Source organism: Sus scrofa, chromosome 14 (assembly GCF_054392235.1).
Source record: "Sus scrofa isolate SSC_HxYL_T2T_F1_AM1 chromosome 14, Sscrofa_HxYL_maternal_Yorkshire_Landrace_v2.0, whole genome shotgun sequence".
Lineage (NCBI taxonomy): Eukaryota > Metazoa > Chordata > Mammalia > Artiodactyla > Suidae > Sus > Sus scrofa.
The window spans coordinates 50949219-50968452 of record NC_139396.1 but is presented as its reverse complement, the minus strand read 5'-3'; the positions used below and the strand labels follow the sequence as shown (position 1 = coordinate 50968452).

Here is a 19234-nt window from a genome sequence, read left to right as displayed (position 1 = left end):
TCCGCACCTCCAGGAGGAAATCAATCCTAAATCTGAATTCTGATCTCCTGAACTGAAAAAGAATAATTTCTGTTGCTTTAAGCCACCCAGTTTGTGGTGCTTGGTTACAAAGACCTGGGAGCCCAGGGCTTGACCCACAGAACAGGAGGCTCTGGGAGGCAGAAGGAGGGTTTGGTCTGGAATCACTCAAATCACATCCCCCCTCGCCCCCAATCAATAGTCCCTGCCCTCTCAGCCACCATCCCTATCCTGTGACCAAGCATTCCAGCACCTTCTGGGGCCAGACATGGGGCTCCAAGTGCTCAGTAAGCTGTGAGGCACCAGGTACTGTACTAGGCACTTGTGCACACTTTGTCCTTAAACCTCAGGATCAGCCAAAAGGCAGGTGAGGACAGAGCAGCTCCGAGAGAGAGCAGATCCATCACAGAAGCACACTTCAAATCCAAGCTGTCTACTCCCCCTCCCTGGAGCAGGCGGTGTGGGGGGGAGGGAAAGGGGGGGTGTCGATTCTTTTGAACACCCCACCACCAGCATCCCTGGGGCTGCAGCACCTCCCCCTACAGGCCCATCTCCCACTTGCTCTGCAGCTGTGGGGACCCTGGGCAGTTGGCACTGTTCTTTGAAAAGGTATTTATCTTTCCACTCCCTGACAATGAGCAAGCAAGAGCCATAAAAGGCCATGCCCGACCTCAGGTGCACAAGGGTTCCACAGAGACAGATGTTGTTCACACACAGCGACCAGGCCCAGCCAGGAACTGCCAAGGATGCCTCCCCACAGAGCATGAGAGCCTTGCATGTGGACTTTCCGCTGAGCTGGCAGCTCAGCCAGGCCTCAGATGCAAGCAGCTTCCAGGCGCCTGGGGGAGGCCAGGTGCTCCATATATAAGCAAAAACAAGGTGCGGTCCAGCCCAAGGCCCACCTGAGGCTCTAGCACAAGCCTAAGACTTTTTTTTTTTTTGTCTTTTCTAGGGACGTGCCCGCAGCATATGGAGGTTCCCAGGCCAGGGTCTAGTCAGAGCTTAGCTGCCGGCCTACACCAGAGCCACAGCAACGCGGAATATGAGCTGCATCTGTGACCTACACTACAGCTCACGGCAATGCCAGATCCTTAACCCACTGAGCAAGGCCAGGGATCAAACCCAAAACCTCATGGTTCCTAGTTGGGTTCGTTAACCACTGCCACAATGGGAACGCCCTAAGCCTAAGATTTTTGTTTGGGTACCACTTTGATCTTTTCTTTTTTTTTTTTTCTTTTATGGCTGCACCTGCGGCATATGGGAGTTCCCAGGCTAGGGGTCAAATTGGAGCTACAGCTGTCGGCCTACACCACAGCCACAGCAATGCCGCATCCTTAACCCACTGAGAAAGGCCAGGGATTGAACCTGAATCTCCAAGAATACTAGTCGGGTTTGTAACCCACGGAGCCACGATGGGAACTCCCTGTCATTTTCTTCTTTTGGATAAGAGCCAAGCCTGAGATGTTAGAAGAAAGGAGAAGGCAAGTGCTAGAGGAGCCCCGGACAAGGCTGGCTGGTGTCTGTCTACTTTCTGCTTGCTGTTCTCTGCAGAGATGGAGAAACACAGGCTGGAGAGTCAAGAGAATTCAGTTCTGGTTCCAGCACTGGTGCTTATGGCTGTGCAACTCTGGATACATACTTTAACCACTCTGAGCCTCAGTTATGTCCACTGTGGGAACAGAGCAAATGTGCTGAGTGTCACTTCCTGCAGGAGGTGGGGCTGTAAATCTATGACAGCAACGGAAGACAGAGTATTTTCAGAAACTCCATGGGGGCGGGGCAGGGGGACACAGGTGGCAGGAAGGGGGATGGAGTCAACCTCCCTCGATAGATCTTTTATGATAGTGTATGAAAAGGACTAGAATATTTTCCCCTTCAATCTCCTCTTCCCCTGCCTTTGAATGAAGCCAATATACAGGGAAAATTGGACAAAGAAGAAGTAGGAAAAATTCTAGATGACCTATTGAGGGCAACCTTGGCATTAGAATAATTACTCAACACACACAAACACATACACACACAGCACTTGAACCTCATTGTAGATTCAAAATTTGCCCAAAGTGATTACATCACCAGATCCAGAGAAGCAGGTACTAGGCAGGAATTATTATCCCAAATTTTCAGAAAGGGAAATAAAGGCCCAGGGAATTGAGGTAACCCTGCCCAAGGTCACACAGCATAGCCAAAATGGGGCCTCTGGACTCCAGTGCAGTTTGGCCAAAGCACAAGATGGTTATGGATGATGGGCTCCATGCAGGGCCAAAGGAGAGGGCTAGTTCTTTTGCATCAGCATCAGCAACATCTGTCTGTCTGTCTGCTGTCTCCCTCTCACACACACACACACACACACACACACACGGGTGCACAACAACTAAGGTCTCTATCAGGCAGCCCAGGTTGCCTGGGGAGCCACATTCCAGGAAAGAAACAGGGCCTTCCTTCCCCACCAGCAGGAAAAGCGCAGAGCCTCATGGGCCCCCAGCTGGCATCTCCATAGTGATACAATCACAGAGGCTGTGGGGCTAAAAATAAAGTCTGTACCTCCTGAAACCCCCGTCTTCCCAGCTGCAGCTGCATGAGGGCTTGGTGATGCTTGGTGACCAACACCTAAATTGCAAAGGTGGTCCCTCCACCCTGAGAACAGGAGACAGCATGCCCAGGACACCAGGAACGAAACGCCACTTGTGCTCCCAAGGAAGAGTTTCCCAAGGTTGTCATCCATGGGGTCCCGGTCAAATGGGTTCCATGTGGGTGGTGCCAGAGAGCATAAGGTACTGCGCCCTCTGGGCACAAAGGTTCCTATACACACACAAGTGATCCGTTCAGAGCAGGCCTCCTGGGGAGGCGCCTCTTGCGACTTGAGAGTAAGAAGTGTTCCTTCTCCAGGGGCACCAAGGGTTTTCAAGTTTTCCCACTTAAAAAAATAAAAAGAGTAGTTCCCTGTGGCTCAGTGGGTATTGAGAATCTGCTGTTGCCATTGCTGTGGCACAGGTTTGATTCCTGGCCCAGGAATCTCCACATGCGAAGGGCACAGCCCCCAAATAAATAAATCAATAAACTAAAGTAGCCATTTAGCCTAGAATTTCAAAGCCAGACTGCTTGGATCTGAGTCTATCAGCCACTCGACCTTGGGGAAGGCAGCTTTCCCCTCTGGGCCTCAGCTTTCTCATCTGTCCAAGGGGGTTAACCTCAGAGGGCCGTGGAGGACCTGGCATAGAGTAAGTGACCCTAGAGCCCAGTCAATCGGCGGCCTGGTGCATCGCGTCCTGGAGGGTGGGCTAGCCTGAGACCCCAGACGTGAATGGACACTCCCTCTGAAAGCAGCCTTTCCAGGTACCAGCTGTGTGTGGGCTGGAAACCACCTGCAGCAGCCTGCTCTACACATGCTGAGCACCTCTCACTCTCCATCTACAAGACCTTGCACAAATCAGCCCTTAGCCTTGGCTTATCTTCCCAATAATCTATAACATGGATCGTAACCTACAATTTCTAGCATGGTCATTAACCATATTGCGGCTAATTCTGAACGGTCTTAAAATTCTCAAGAAGCACACAATGAATGCAACTCCTCATTAGCCACGCAGCCCTAAGTTAATAATTAAGCAGCCTTAATTGGTGGATATGGAAATGTCCGGATCGGCTTCCTAGGCACCACTGCACACGAACTGGCCGGGCCCAATAATGGATTTCCTAAGTCAGCTCACAGAGCTAATTCACATAGAAAGTTAATTAGCCTAATGAAGGCAAGTGTGACTTAGTGAATTCCAGCCTGACTTTCTGCTCTGACTCAGCCACCCCAGGAGGCTGCCAATGTCATCCTCCAGGCTTTGATTTCCTGGAGCTCAAAGGAGGGGGCCCAGGGGACAGTGCTTCAGGGACCGTGGGTCCCTGGCTCCCCTAATGTGATCAGTTGGGAGTCAGTGAGTGTTCAGGAGGCCACTGAGATGCAGGATGCACCTTCTTTTTTTTTAAAGGGCTGCACCTGCGGCATATGGAAGTTCCCAGGCTAGGGGTTGAATCAGAACTGCAGCTGCTGCCTACACCACAGCCACAGCAACACAGGATCCGAGCCCATCTGCAATCTATGAGGCAGCTTGTGGCAATGCTGATCCTTAACCCACTGAGCAAGGCCAGGGATAGAACTCACATCCTCACAGATACTAGCTGGGGTCTTAACCCACTGAGGCACAACAGGAATTCTGAGGACACACCTTGTGGATCTGGTTCTGGAAGCTTTGTGAGGGAGCAAGTGGAAGTCACTGGTGAGTCCCCAGACATCACCCACCCTTATACGTACAACTAAAGAAGAACAGGGCTGTCCTTGACCAGAAAGCCAATGGCTCATGTGTGCAGGGCAACTGAGAGTTCACAAAAACACCCTCTCATCCAGACTCTCAAAGCATGCATACAGCATCCCTGGAAGGGAGCATCACTCCCCACCCTGTTCCCCCCGTTGGATGGATGCAGAAACCAAGGCACAGAAAAGTACAATCTTCAAAGGCCATTCTACCTTGGGAATGGTACAACTCATGTCTCCCAGACCCACAGGCCCCTCCTGGTCCAGTTTTCTTTCACTGTTCACCATCCAGAGGCAAGCCAAAGCCAGCATCTCGTCAGTCCAGAAACAGCCCAAGAGTCTCTCAACAGATGAGTGTTCTGTCTGTCCATAAAGTGGAATATTACTCAGCCAATAAAAGGAGGGTGATTCTGACACGTGCTACCACATGGATGAACCTAAAGGACATTGTTCAGTGACCTAAACTAGATACAAAAGGACAAAAACTGTATGATTCCACGTATACGAGGTACCCAAAGGAGTCAAATTCACAGAGACAGAAAGCAGAAGGGCAGGTGCCAGGGACTGGAAGGAAGAGGAAATGGAAAGTTGCTGTTTAGGGGGGACAGAGTTTCAGTTTGGGAAGATGAAAAAGTTCTGGAGATGGATTATGGTGATGGTTGCACAACAACGTGAATGTACTTATTGCCACTGTACTGAGCACTGAAAAATGGTTAAGATGGTCAATTGGATGTTATGCGCATTATACTACCCACAAAAAGAGAATCAAGTACTGCATGTGCCACAACATGGATAAACCTCAAAAACACCATGCTATGTCAAAGGAGCAAGACATAAAAGGTCACATATTATATGATTCCATTTATATGAAATATCCAGAATAGGTACATCTACAAAGACAGAAAGTAGATTACTAGTGGTCTGGGGCCAGGGGAGGAGGGAGAATGGAAAGTGACTACTAATGGGTGTGGGGTTTCCTTTTAGGGTGATGAGACTGCTCTAGAATTAGACAGAGGTGTAGGTCGAACAGCATCGTGAATGTACTATGTGACACCGAACCATACATTTAAAAATGGTTAATTTTGAGTTCCCGTCGTAGCTCAGTGGTTAACGAATCTGACTAGGAACCATGAGGTTATGGGTTCAATCCCTGGCCTTGCTCAGTGGGTTAAGGATCTGGTGTTGCTGTGAACTGTGGTGTAGGTCACAGACATGGCTCGGATCCCACGTTGCTGTGGCTCTGGTGTAGGCTGATGGCTACAGCTCCGATTGGACCCCTAGCCTGGGAACCTCCATATGCTGCAGGAGCGGCCCTAGAAATGGCAAAAAGACAAAAACAAAAACAAAAACAAAACAAAACAAAAACGGTTAATTTTAAGTTACGTGAATTTCACTTCAGTTTTGTTTGTTTGTTTTTTGTCTTTTGTCCTTTTAGGGCCACACCTGCAGCATATAGAGGTTCCCAGGCTAGGGGTCGAATCAGAGCTACAGCTGCTGGCCTACGCCACAGCCACAGCAACACCAGATCCGAGCCACACCTGCAACCTACACCACAGCTCATGGCAACGCCGGAACATCAACCCACTGAGCAAGGCCAGGAATCAAACCCGCAACCTCATGGTTCCTAGTCAGATTTGCTAACCACTGAGCCATGATGGGAACTCTGAATTTCACTTCAGTTTTAAAAAAAGGAAAAAAAATCTCCCATTCCCCAACCTTCTTTCCTTCTGTATCCAAACCTTGCCCAGTGCCCTCTTTTTCTGCTAGGCATCTGCCCAGCAGCCCTTCCTGCCCCTCCCAGGCTCTGCACACACCAGAACCTCCATTTTTCTCTCTGCATCCAGGCCTGAGCATAGCCAGAGGCTTGGAATCCTTCTGTCTGCATCATTCCAAGCAGGTTAGGATTTCATTGAGAGCAGGAAAAATTTGGAAGGCATCCTCCTGGGAGAGCAGGTGGGCCAGACCACTTTTTTCAAGTTTCCTTTCATCAGAGGCTTTGTTAAACCCTCTTCCAAGTTCTGAATCAGTCAAGTGCTCCAAGGAAGCCAAAAAGGCACCACTCAGCCCTGCCCCTAGGAGGGAGGCCTGTGGGTAGGACGCCTGGACCCCAGAAACCACATTAAGGTGACAGTCCAGGATTTGGCTTAGACAGCATAGGGAGATCTAGGGAAAGCAGATCTAACTCATTTTGGAGTTATTTTTTGTGCTGTTGTTTTTCTCTTTAGGGCTACAGATGTGGCACATGGGACCAGGGGAGGGGTCACAAGCCGGCCACAGCCACAGACAGGGCAACATGGGATCTGAGCCAGGTCTGCGACCTACGCTGCAGTTTATGGCAATGCTGGATCCTTAATCCACTGAGTTGAGGCCAGGGATCGAACCTAGTCATGGATACTAGCTGGATTTTTAACCCACTGAGCCACAACAGGAACTCCTCAGACCCTCTAACTCTTGTTGAAGGGACCCCAGAGGGGCCCCCATGTCTCTTCTCAGCCCAGTGGCCATGGGCCCTTCAGCTCTCCCAGCTCAAAGGAGCCACAGTCACCAGAGATGAAGCGCTGGCCTCCATCTCCTCCCTTAACTGCTGCCACATCCTCACGAGGCCACTTTGGGGCCCTGCTCTTTCTCTAATGAGTGAGGAAAAGGGCAGAGTGGGGCAGGAAGAGAGGAAAAACCCAAACCAAACCAGCCTACACCACAGCCGCAACAATGCGGGCTCAGAGCCACATCTATGACCTACACCTCAGCTTGCAGCAACACCAGATCCTTAACGCACTGAGCAGGGCCAGGAATCAAATCTGCATCCTCAAGGAGACTATGTCGGGTTCTTAACCCACTGAGCCACAAGAGGAACTCCATGAACTGTGTCCTTTTTTAAAACTCGCCTGCCCCACCCCCATAACCAGGTGGTCCTATCTCAGCCAGTCTGAAAGATGCTCTCACTTGAGGGATGAAAAAGGCACCACCTCCCAGGACCTCAACCAAAGCCTCCCAGGTCCATGGCTCCAAGACTTGACAACAGGATCACAATGGGGTCCCCAAATCATGTAAATGGCCATGGCCCTAGAGGGGGCAATCCTCTCTCAGGGAATGGAAATCCTGCTCTATGTCCACAGTGTCTCTTTGAATAGCGAAAGCTATACAACAAAAGAATAGAAATTCCATTTTCCCTCTGGAAAAAAATTAAAAATGCACACAAACCCAAACTAGAAACTTTTGGGTGCTATTCAGACTGTACTGGATCAGAAAATACTTGGATTTAAAAAAAAAAAAAACATAACAACATGCATAGGCCTTGTGATGGACATAACTGAACATGAACTTGAGGAATGGGGGACCTAGGTTAGGACAAGAATCCTGCCAGCAGGTACTTCCTCTGTGGCTGGCCCAAATCATGACCTCCCTGAGTTGCGGTGTGCCCGAATGGGAAACATGACAGCTAAAAGCACTGGGCGCTAAATCATAGCCTCTCCTAGCCTCGGTTTCCTCACCTATAAAATGAGCACAGCAGCACTTCTGGGTGTCACAAGAAGCATAATAGGCAGAAGCACCCTGTGCTGTAGAGGACGTTACACAAAAGGTGGATAAAAGAGAAAGGCCGATTTGCCTCTGGACCTCTAGCCACTGCCTCCTCCAAAGTGGTCATCAGGTCCTAAGTCTCCACCAGGCCACTGTGAGGCACTGGGGACTCAAAGACAAATAAGCCAAGGTCTCTGAGTAGTGGAGCAGCTGGGCTAGACCTGGGATCCCTACAGTTTGGAGAGGGAAGGGATCTCAGTATCCGGAAAAGTCCATCATCAAGCATCAACCTAGCTGGGTACCAGATGGGGGGCCACTACCACCCTCCAAACACCAGTCCTGAAGCTCCTATGCCACTAGGACAAACTCCAGAGAACCGAACATCCTAGATCTCAAAAGCCAGCCTCTAGTTCATGTCCTGTCCTGAGTCTCAGTCCTGCTCCTCACCCAGCCTAGGATGGTCAGGACTCAGGGAAATGGAAAGTCCTCCTTAAAGGTCAAGCCCTTGGACTTTTTTTTTTTTAATTATTATTTTTTTTTTCCCCGCTGTACAGCATGGGGACCAAGTTACACATACACATATACATACTTTTTCCTCCTTTTGTTGTGTTGTGCCGCAAGTATCTAGACATAGTTCTCAATGCTACACAGCAGGATCTCATTGTAAATCCATGCCAGGAGCAATAGATTGCATCTGTTAACCCCAAGCTCCCGATCCCTCCCACTCCCTCCCTCTCCCCCGGGGCAGCCACAAGTCTGTTCTCCAGGACTTGGTTTTTTCCAATGTTCCTTCTGCTCACCTATTCTTGTAAGATGCTGAATTCCTCTTTTCCCCCCTGCTGGCAGACAGAACAATCCCTCAGGAGAGGGGTCAGGTTTGCCAGAAGAAATAACCAAGGTAAAAAGAGAAATGGGTGTAATCGGTGTTCTAAATCTTGGTACCCAATGAGTGCAGGCAGACTGCGCTGGTCAGCAGTCAATGCTGGTGAATTCACTCACAATGCTTTGGTGAGTCACCCAAGGCTGGGACCTGAAATAAATCACACAGCTGGGAGCTCAAGGGAATATTGATGTGAAGATCTGTTATCCACCTCCCTTGCTACTCCTGGCAGCAAATGCCCAGGATGGGGGGGAGCCATATAGAAATTAATGAGCCACTTTCCCCACCGGGTTAATGCAAACTGTGCTCTGGACCAATTAAAAAAGCCACTTCAGAACTTTGCTTCGGCTGTGTTGGAAAATGTCACGGGTGGGAGGGGAAAAATGAGGTCCTAAGTTATGCATGTCCATTTGATGGCTCAACAAAGGGGAGCTTTTGTTATTAATGGTGTTTTAGTGTTGGGTTCTTAAACACATCAAACAAATTTCCTTCAAACTGGTAGTTACCGACTGCCACCGGGAAGGCTGCAGGCCTCCCACCTCCCAGATGGCTCAACCACAATGAACGTTTGGCCTGTCAGATGCACAACACTGACGAACTAATTGAAATATGCTGCAAAAAGCAAACCCCAAATAAATGTGAATTAGCTGTTTCCTTACAGAGGAGTCCGCCGAACTGCCTCCGTGTCTGGCCGTCCCTGCCGACTGAACGTGCCCGCCCCCCCGGTGAGCATCGCTGCCGTGTGGTTTTCAAAGGACTTAAATGCTTTTTTCCATTGTGATTACCCAAGAGGGAAAAATTCTAATTGCAGAAAGTGTTTGATTTTTCTCCCTCTTACGGAAAAAAAAAAAAAAGAAAGAAACCAACCCGCAAGGAAAAGTCAACTCTTACAAAGTGCCCAGAAAAGCAATTAATGGGCTCTCCAGCAGGACAGAGGAGGGCGATAAATCCGGGCCCCGCCCTTCAGACCTGCGGGAAGCTCCGCCCCCCGGCGGCTCCTTGCAAAAGGAAGCTGAGGAAGGGCCACCTCTTTCTACCACGATTCCCACCCCCCACCCTTCAAGATGGGCTTTCTAAGGGCTGTGAAGAGACAAGCAGAGCGACAGCTGGAGGCACCCTAGTGGCTCTCCCTCCACGCGCAGCACGCAGGACGCTGGCGCCTGGTGGGCCACCCTGGAGCCTGATTCCTTCGTGGACCGTGGCCAGGTGAGGCCAGGAGGTTGCAGGGCCTGACTCAGTCTCGCAGGGCAGCAGCAGGAAAGAGGTCTCGCCTCGCTCCACAGCTCAGCTGATGAGTCAGCCAGACCACGGAGACCTGGGGGGGAAAGCCCCCCAGCTGTCAAAAGAGAAAATTCCATCCTTCACGGGGAACCATCTTTGAAAAGAGGACTAAAGACCCTAGGAGAGAAGAACGAGCAGAAATCTCTATTACCTGTGTACCAACTCTTAACAGGGCACACAAGGCAAAACATTTTTGAAAAGCTTCCCAGAGTAAGAAGGCCAGAATTTGAGGGCTGGGGCCCCAGGAAGTCCCACGTTGGCCCCGAAATGCCTCCTTAAGAGGGTCATTCCTCTGGGAGAAGGGCTTTCTTTAGCTTCTCCCAGCGAAGACCATTTCTGTCAGAGGGACCGACCTGGGACTGCAAACACCCCTTTGTGTGTGAGAACATGGGCACCTCTTGCCAGCAGGCTGTGGAAAGGAGAGACGGTTGTCCTTCTGGAAGGGGTATAGGAGGGCGATAAAGAGCAACAAAGATGGAAGACGCGGTCCTTGCTGGGGTTGGGGGCGGAAGGGCGGCCAAGGAGGAAAGAATCTCGCCGCGGATGCGGCAGGAGCTAAGGAAAAAGAACCACACTTGAGATCAGCCGGGGTGGGTACAAGTCTTGGCCTGGTCCCAGCTACCTGTGCAAGCTCCAGCAAGTCACTGACCTTTCTGAGCCTGTTTCCTGTCTCTAAAATGTGGCAATGGTCCCTCCTTATCTCTCAGGAATGCTGTGTTGTGGAACTACCTTGTTCTCCTTATTCACAGATTCCGTATTTACAAATCCGCCTGCTGGATGATACAGCTTAATTGTAACCCCAAATTAACTATTGAGGTTCTTGCACAGTCATTTGCAAATGTGCACTGGGCCAGGGGCGGGGGCGTGGAATTGAGTCACCCAGCATGCCTGATCCCAGCTGAGGTCAAAGGAGCTGGCCCTTTGCCTTTTGTTTCAGTTCAAACTGTCCACAAGTGTCCTTTCCGTGATCCGTTTAGTTGTCAGTTTTCACACTTTTGTGCTTTTTGTTTAAATTTAAAATGGCCCCGAGCATGAAGCTGTCTGGTGCTCAGAGTCAGGAAGGCTGTGATGTGCCTCACAGAGAAAACACGTGTTAGATGAGTTCTATCCAGGCTTGAGTGATGGTGCTGTTGGCTGAGTTCAATTAATGAATCAATAATATATATTAAATAAGGCATCTTTAAAGACAAACACACATAAAACAAAGCTATGTATTGATTAGTGGACAAACATGTTGCAACCAGAAGCTGACAGGAACAGCATTTCTTCTGCATTTCCCCTAAGAAAAGTGGTCCACTGCACTTTACAGAACTGCCAGGGAGGGGCCTGGACTGTGTGCACACATGACCCAGGATACCTTATTCTGGGAGGTCTTGGCTCTGCTGGGCCAAGGCTCCTGCAGCTGAAGGTTGAGTGTCCACACCCAGCCTATCAGCATCACTTGGAGATGGGAATCAGCCCTGGACCTTGGAGTCCTGCCGCCGTTTTTAATAGCTTTTCCTCTACACTCCCAACTCCCCACAGCTTCCCACAAGAGGGACTCAGAACTGGGGGTGAGGGGGGCATGGAGGAAAAGCTTTATGAAGGATGGGGAACTTCAGCGAGGAGAGGGTGGGAAACTGCTTTCTTGATACTCTTCCCCAAAGCTCTTGCTTGGGTTTTGATTTATCTGTTACCAGAACCCTGCCTGTTGGTTAATTTTGTTTCCGTCCTCTGGCAAGGGCAATTGTTAATATGAGTAATTGAAGCGAATGCTAACTCTCCTCTCCAACAGTGCTCTTTCTGTCTTTTGCCATAAAGCCTTCGCAGGGGTTTGTCACAATGTTTGCCGGACTGGGTGTTAAGGAAAGCAGTAACCCTGTACCCATTTTACAGGGAAAAGAGGGCTCATGTACAGGGCTGCTGCCCATTGTCTGCCTTGCAGGTATAAAGAGTCAGCACTGAGCTGGTAATTAGGGACCTGGGTTCCAGGCTGCAGGACAGGTCTTGGGTGAGTTACTTCTACTCTGTCGGCCTCACCCTCTCATCCTTAACGGGGTGCGTGCAGCCCTCCCAGCTCCAGTGTCCTCCCCCAGTCACTGCTGGAGGAGACTTGCAAAGGCACCAGCAGGCTCGTCACCTTCCCTCCAGACCAATTCTTTCCTCTCACACCAGAACTTTTTCTGGTACGGCCTTGGTGATAACCACTGATTTGAGACTCTAAACCTTTAGAGGTGCAGGGCTATCAAAACTCCGCCCACTCTTCAAGGCCTCCTTCACATCCCACCTCTTTCAGGAAGTCAACCCTGACTGCCTTACCCAGAAAGAGCATCTCCTCCTCCAAACCCTGCCTGACATTTAGGCAACTCTTATCTCACATACCTGGTGCTCCCCGTGGAGCCCATCTCCCTGACTACACCATGAGTTGGCCCCAGTTTTAAGTGCAATGTTATTCACTGTTACTCAACTCTTATCTGTCCAGTTTTCCAGAGACTTTTTTTTTTTTTTTTTTTTTTTTTTTTTGCTTTTAAGGGCTGCACCTGCGGCACATGGAAGTTCCCAGGCTAGGGGTCCAATCGGAGCTATAGCCGCTGGCCTACACCACAGCCACAGCAATGCAGGATCCAAGCTGCGTCTGCGACCTACACCACAGTTCACAGCAACCACAAATCCTTAACCCACTGAGTGAGGCCAGGGATCAAACCCACAACCTCATGGTTCCTAGTCAGAATTCCAATGTGCTATGACAGGAACTCCCCAGAAACCTTTTGTGATGACCTATAAAGAATACAGATAGATTTACACATCCACGTACACACACACATAGACAGTAAAGGAAAAGAGAAATAAGTATGCCGACCACAAAGATAAGTGAATTTAGTCTTGAGGCAAAGCTTGCCTGGCCCTAAATTCTAAAGGAAAAATTTCCATAGGCGACTCCATAAGAAGACCTGAGCAGAGAGGGAGCGACGCCCCATGTCACGGTTTCCCCTGGTTTTAGAGCAAAGCAGGCAGGGATTTGCCATGGCTGCCATGGCTCTGTCTGAACATCCCGGGTATCCAGTGAAAGCCTAATAAACACCAATGGAAGGACCTACAGAGAAGCTACTTGCAGACCACTCAGCTGTACTGGGGTCTAATGGCAAGGGGTCCTAGTGAGCAGGTTTCAGGGTGGCGGTATGCAAGGTTGAGAAGCGGTGTGGAAGCATGTCACCTCTGGACTGACCACCTCTCCTGCCCATGGCTGAGGGCACAGGCATGAGATCACTGTCCTTCAGTGACAGAACACACGCACCCCCCTCACCCCCACCTCTCATCGTCTTTTCCAAAAGCAGCCAGGCAGGGATCTTGATGCACCAGAAGTTTCCTCTTCTAATCACTACAAGTTAACTGCACATCCTCCATGACTGGCTTTTCTTGGAGACCAAGTTGGAAAGCCTTAACCGGATGGGATGGTTAGGAGAACCTCTGCCTGTTTTGAAAACAGGCCCCTAGACAGGAAGGAAGGCAAAGTGGGGTCCTCATGAGAGAGAAGGTACAGTCAACCTGGAACAAGGGCTCTTGGCTTCTCACCACTTATCCAATTATGAGAACCCCCCACATGCCAGGCACTACGGGGGATACAGAGAAATGAGATTCAACTCCGAACCCCCAGGCACAGGGGGAGGGACAGGGTAACCTTTAACTGCCATATCACGTGGATTAAGGTGACATATAAATTGGATTAAGGTGACACAAAGGTGGCACGAACAATCCTGGGTCTCAATAACAATTGATAAGGCAGAGGATGCTGCTCCAGGTCCTGAAGGACCTCATCCAAACAGAGGAATTTTCTTTCAGATTCCATAAGGACCACCCAAGACCAAGAGAAACCAAGGGACTCAGGGAAGCTCGTACAGACCTTATGGGGATGATCAGGCCTGGAACCTTGACTCCTACAATCCAATTCTACATCCTACTGCCTCCCATGCCTCGTGAGTGCAAAGGCCAAAGAGAGATATCCATTCCACACCCAGAGCCTAGAGAGTCCAGTCTGGGCCTGGCCATCATCACAGCAGAGCATGTACTGTCCTGGTCATTTGGCAAGTCACTCCCTACCAGAAAAACAATGGCTTCCTAACTGGGTTTCTCTCTGCAAAGGAAGAAGACTGGGAATCTCCCATCACAAAAGAAGAAAAATTTAACAGAGACCATCAGGGGTCAGATCAATTAGGGCCCCAGAGGCAAGCTAGGGACGGGGCTTCTACTCTATCTGGACACCGATGCTGACAGTGCACAGGGTGCTGACCCAAGGCCACCAGGGACAAATCAAACTGCACCTGTCCTCCATCCTCCAGGAGCTCACAATCCAGCGGGACAGATAAGCCAGGCACAAAAGTAACTAAAATAAGGCAGGAGGTGATAAGAGTCACACAAGAGACACAGATAAGGTGCAGTGGGAGTTCAGAGCAGAGATGAGTCACACTGGGGGCTTGGCCGTGGGGGAGATTCAGGTGAAGGGGAGCATTTACTACATTCCCCTCAGAAAGGAGGTGAGGGGGTGTCTAGCCTCTCAGCCCCAGTGGCTCCCAGGTGGGGGCTGCTTGAGAGCCAGCAGCAGACTAAGAAAGATGCTCCAAAGGAGGTCCTCTCTGAAGAATCCGGCTTCTGGAGAGGAGAAGGGGGGCCCTGAGACCCCAGTCCATATTTCAGAAGTTGGGAGAGGAGTGTAGGATGAGGAATCAGGAATGTACGCAGAGGCAGCAAATGCGTTGAAAAGGGACAGAGCTAGAAGATTTGCCTTGAAATGACATTTGCCTAGCAAACACACTCTATTTACTTAGAACTTCCATCTGAGGTTTCCCGGGGGAGTGAGTGCACATTATGGGGGAGGGGAGCTCTAGGGTCTCCTCCCCAAGTCACCCATCAGCCCTGCCCCTGAAAAGAAAGGATGGGGTGGAGGGAGTAAGGAGGAAGCTGGCTGCCCTAAAACAGAGCTGGCACCTCAGGTTACAACAGGAAAGGGAGACTCACAGGATGGAGATAGGCCAGATTTTCTTCCAGCGAGGGGGACAGCGGCAGCACTTCTTCTAAGTCCTGGCCCCTTCTCTGAGGGCCACAGCCCATGCTCCGGCCCCGGACACCCACCTGGCTGGAGGGCTGTCTGGCCGGAGGCGGGAAGCCCAGAAGGCTGGACAGAGGGCTTCGGCCACCACTTCCTCTCAGAGCGCGGGCCGGCCCGGGCAGGCCCAGCACCACACACACACACACCTGCCCCTTGACCGCCGTGACACTTGGCACTGGGGGAGGGGAGTCCTCCGCGCCCCCGGCCGGAACCGACAGAAATTCGGTATTAGCGCTAGGGCCCCGAATCCGGAGAGCCAGCGCCTCCCCCGGGGGCCGGGCTGGGGGCGATTTCCTGGGTCCGGGGTCCCCGCGCGCCACACCCTCCTCCCCGCGCGGGGCGGCCGGGGCCGGGTCTCCCGCTTTTCCCTCCCACCCGGCAGGCTGCCGGCGTGCCTGCTCCGCGCCCCCACATCCCCGGGGTTCGCCGGGGGCCTGGGGAGGGGGGCCGGCCGCTCCGCCTTCCGGCCCGGCCGCCGCCACACTCACCCGCTCCGCGCGGCGCGGCTCCGTCCTCTTCGGCCGCGCTGGGCCGCCGCCGCCTCACGCCGCTGGGGAGGCGCCGGCCCCGCGGCCCCGGCCCGGCCGGCTGCGCCCTGCCGCTCCGCGCGCCGCCGCCGCCAGCTGGCCCCAGGCGAGCGGCCGGGCCCCCGCGGGCATGCTCCCCGGCCGTCGGCGGGCGGGAGGCGAGCGGGCGCACGTGCCGGCCGCCACGGGTGTCAGCGCTCGGTGCGCGGGCCGTGGGCGAGGGGGAGGCGGCGGCGGCCGGCGGGGCGCGGGGCCAGGCGCGCCCGCGGACCGGCCTGACAGCTCTACGCCGCGGCGCCGCCGTGCCCCGCGCGCCCCAGCGGCCGCTGCTGCCCGTGCGCGCCGGGCCCGCCTTGCATTCCCTCACTCGGCAGCGGGCCTGCGCCTCCGTCAGGCCACGCGGGGAGCCGCCCGCCCGTCCCGAGGGCCGGCCTCCGCCAGGAGCCACCCGGCAAACTTGGCGACCTCTGCCCCGGCCACCCCCGAAGGCCCGGGGCTCGCTTCCACGCAGGGAGACCCCGGGAGCGGGACCCAGCCCACGACCTCTAGGCCCTCTTAATGCCGTCAGCCTCGCCTGATTTGCTAACACTCAGGAGTCGACAGGGGAAGGGAAGGGGCAATCTGCAGGAATTGGGGGGCCCGGGGGGGAAATCAAGTCCTTTGGTAGTAAAATGACAAATTAAGGGGAACGAATGCTGGAAACCTTCGGAAGGCATTTGGAATGTGTGGACAAACAAGTCAATCGAAGTCCAAACCTTGATGCCTGGTACTTATATTCATTACCGACCAGATTTGCAGAAACAGTTCTCTCTTCAAGACACCAAATATGGTCTGGGCCAAAAACTGAAAAGCTCTTTGGTCATCGAAAGTAGTGGGAAACAGTGGGAGTAATAGTAGCCAGAGGGTAAGTTCTAGTTCTCGACCTCAAGAAGGAACTGGCAGAGGATCAGAAAATGCTTCATGTTGATGTTCCCTCCCGATTGGACTCTCCAGTTGGAAAATAAAAAGACCAGGAGGGTACTGAGTGAAATTTAAAAGAGAGCATAGAGTGTCTGTTTAGAGTGAGCAAGGATGGCTTTGTCTGCCAAGATCTGAAGTAATGGAATTAACCAGGGCACACCTAAAACCTAGTGGTAGTTTACCTATTGCCAAGTATCACCTTACAAGGTTGAGGAGCCAGGAGTGCTTTTCCCTGGAAGGGTAAGTGCAAGCTAAAGTTAAAGCAATCCAAGACAGTTCAGATACTGGGAGAGAGAACAACTGACCAAAGGTTGTCCCATCTCCTTGGAGACTGAATGGGCCAAGAAAGCCATCATAACACAGCTCACCTCAAAACACGGTCTTGTGATGTTCATACCGAGACAAAGGGTTCCCACAAATACGAAACCGTCAACTCCTTCCCTCCACTAAGAGGTTCCCAAAGACCCATTAAAGGTATTCTGAGTACATAGATCTCCAGAGTGAGACTCTACCTATAAGGCCAGTCAGAACCAAGCACCTGGATGACTGCCACTGTAACCCTGCAATGATCATACCCGACCAGTTACTTAAGTACTTTAAGGACTTAACACCATTAAAAACCAGATCTCGGGAGTTCCCGTTGTCGCTCAGTGGTTAACGAATCCAACTAGGAACCATGGGGTTGCGGGTTCGATCCCCAGCCTCCCTCAGTGGGTTGAGGATCCAGCGTTGCCTTGAGCTGTGGTGTAGGTCGCAGACACAGCTCGGATCCCTCGTTGTGGCTCCTGCGTAGGCTGGTTGGTGCCTACAGCTCCGATTAGACCCCTAGCCTGGGAATCTCCATATGCTGTGGGAGCGGCCCGAGAAAAGGCAAAAAGACAAAAACAAATAAATAATAAAAACCAGGTCTCAGTCGGTAGGAATAAATATACCAATATCACAAATATCCGTGTCCACAAATATTTATTGAGTATCTGTATGTGAGAATGAAAAAGATGGTCCCTGTTCTCATGGAGCTTACAACTTCATTACTCCAGTATTTGGCTAGATTTAAAAACTGCAATAAGCACTGCTCTTTTATCTAACCGTCAGCAACAAATTCCTCACATTTATTGGTCAGTGTTACAGTAAAACTGTGATAAAACATGGTCTTTGAAGTCTGTAGTCATAGCAATGACATGGCATATAATGTCCAACAAATACAAATTTATGGCTTGATTCCTCCTGTTTGAGAGGGGCCTATTACAATAAAACACAAAGCAGCTTAGTAACACAGATCCTAAGAATACCAGTGTAGTTTATTATTAAACTGCCACAGAACTCTTGGCAAGGCAGGAAATTATTTCCTGCAAAATTTGTGCAATATAATTGGTTTAATCAGACCTGCAAATCTCATAACCATATACAATCACTTGTGATGGGTAAATATGATTTACCTTTATGAGTCCTAAAGGGCTCTAGGTATGCATTTATTTTTTAAAGCTTCTTAAAGACTCACAGCACAAGTGGCACATTAAAATTTAGTGAAAACTGCTTTTGAGATATCTAAAAATTGGAGTTTCCGTCGTGGCACAGTGGAAACGAATCTGATTAGGAACCATGAGGTTTCGGGTTCAATCCCTGGCCTTGCTCAGTGGGTTAAGGATCCGGCGTTGCTGTGAGCTGTGGTGTAGGTCGCAGACGCGGCTCGGATATTGCACTGCTGTGGCTGTGGAGCAGGTCAGCAGCTACAGCTTCAATTAGACCCCTAGCCTGGGAATCTCCACATACCGCACCATCGGCCCTAAAAAGACAAAAAAAAAAAAAAAAAGATATCTAAAAATTAAGATGACAGGAGTTCCCGTCGTGGCGCAGTGGTTAACGAATCCGACTAGGAACCATGAGGTTGCAGTTTCGATCCCTGGCCTTGCTCAGTGGGTTAACGATCCGGCGTTGCCGTGAGCTGTGGTGTAGGTTGCAGAGGCAGCTCAGATCCCGCGTTGCTGTGGCTCTGGCGTAGGCCGGCAGCTACACCTCCAATTCGACCCCTAGCCTGGGAACCTCCATATGCCGCGGGAGCGACCCAAGAAATGGCAAAAAGACAAAACAAACAAACAAAAAAAAGATGACAAAAATGTCTTAACTTTTCTACATATATAAGTACAGAGTTCAGAATTGAAACAGCATCCAGCAAAGCACCTGGTTGATAATCAACAAAAGCAAGTCACAATCTTCATATAGATCTTCAAACGTCCAGTGGCAGCCACTTCCTTCATATGGTCCTGTTTCATAAGCCAGCACCTTTAGAAATCTAATTACGGAACATTCAAAGGAGTAACACTTTTTTTTTTTTTTTTGGTAAAACAGCCTATATCAAATAATCCCCAAATCACTTATTTAAGAGCAAAAGACTTCTGAACTTACACAGGTAATCAATTTTTTTATTACTCGTTTTTTAAAAAACCACACACACACCAGAGGGAAGCTCATTTTAACTCCAAGAAAGCTCTTTTTTTTTTTTTGCAAAAAGAGAACATAGACCACCTAACAAATGTCAACCAACTCAAGGCAGGTTTTAAAGTCAGTTGCTGGGGGACACAGTCTACTTTTCTATCTAATAAAAGGATTAAAACTGCTACTTCAAAAGCCTACTTAGTACTCAGGATACATCTGAAACGGACTATTTATTG

The 19234-nt window shown here is 50.8% G+C and overlaps 1 protein-coding gene and 1 long non-coding RNA gene across 2 annotated transcripts in view; one reads left to right on the top strand and one right to left on the bottom strand.

Annotated features, from left to right (window-relative positions):
- Window positions 1–15601, bottom strand: part of PITPNM2 (phosphatidylinositol transfer protein membrane associated 2) — a 155977-nt gene extending 140376 nt beyond the window's left edge. The window contains exon 1 of the mRNA XM_013982792.3: window positions 15567–15601. The gene's annotated coding sequence lies outside the window, so the exon portion shown is untranslated. The remainder of the gene's footprint in view (window positions 1–15566) is intronic.
- LOC146396545 (uncharacterized) overlaps window positions 1–19234 on the top strand; it is a 179840-nt gene that overhangs the window by 8458 nt on the left and 152148 nt on the right. The window lies entirely within an intron of this gene.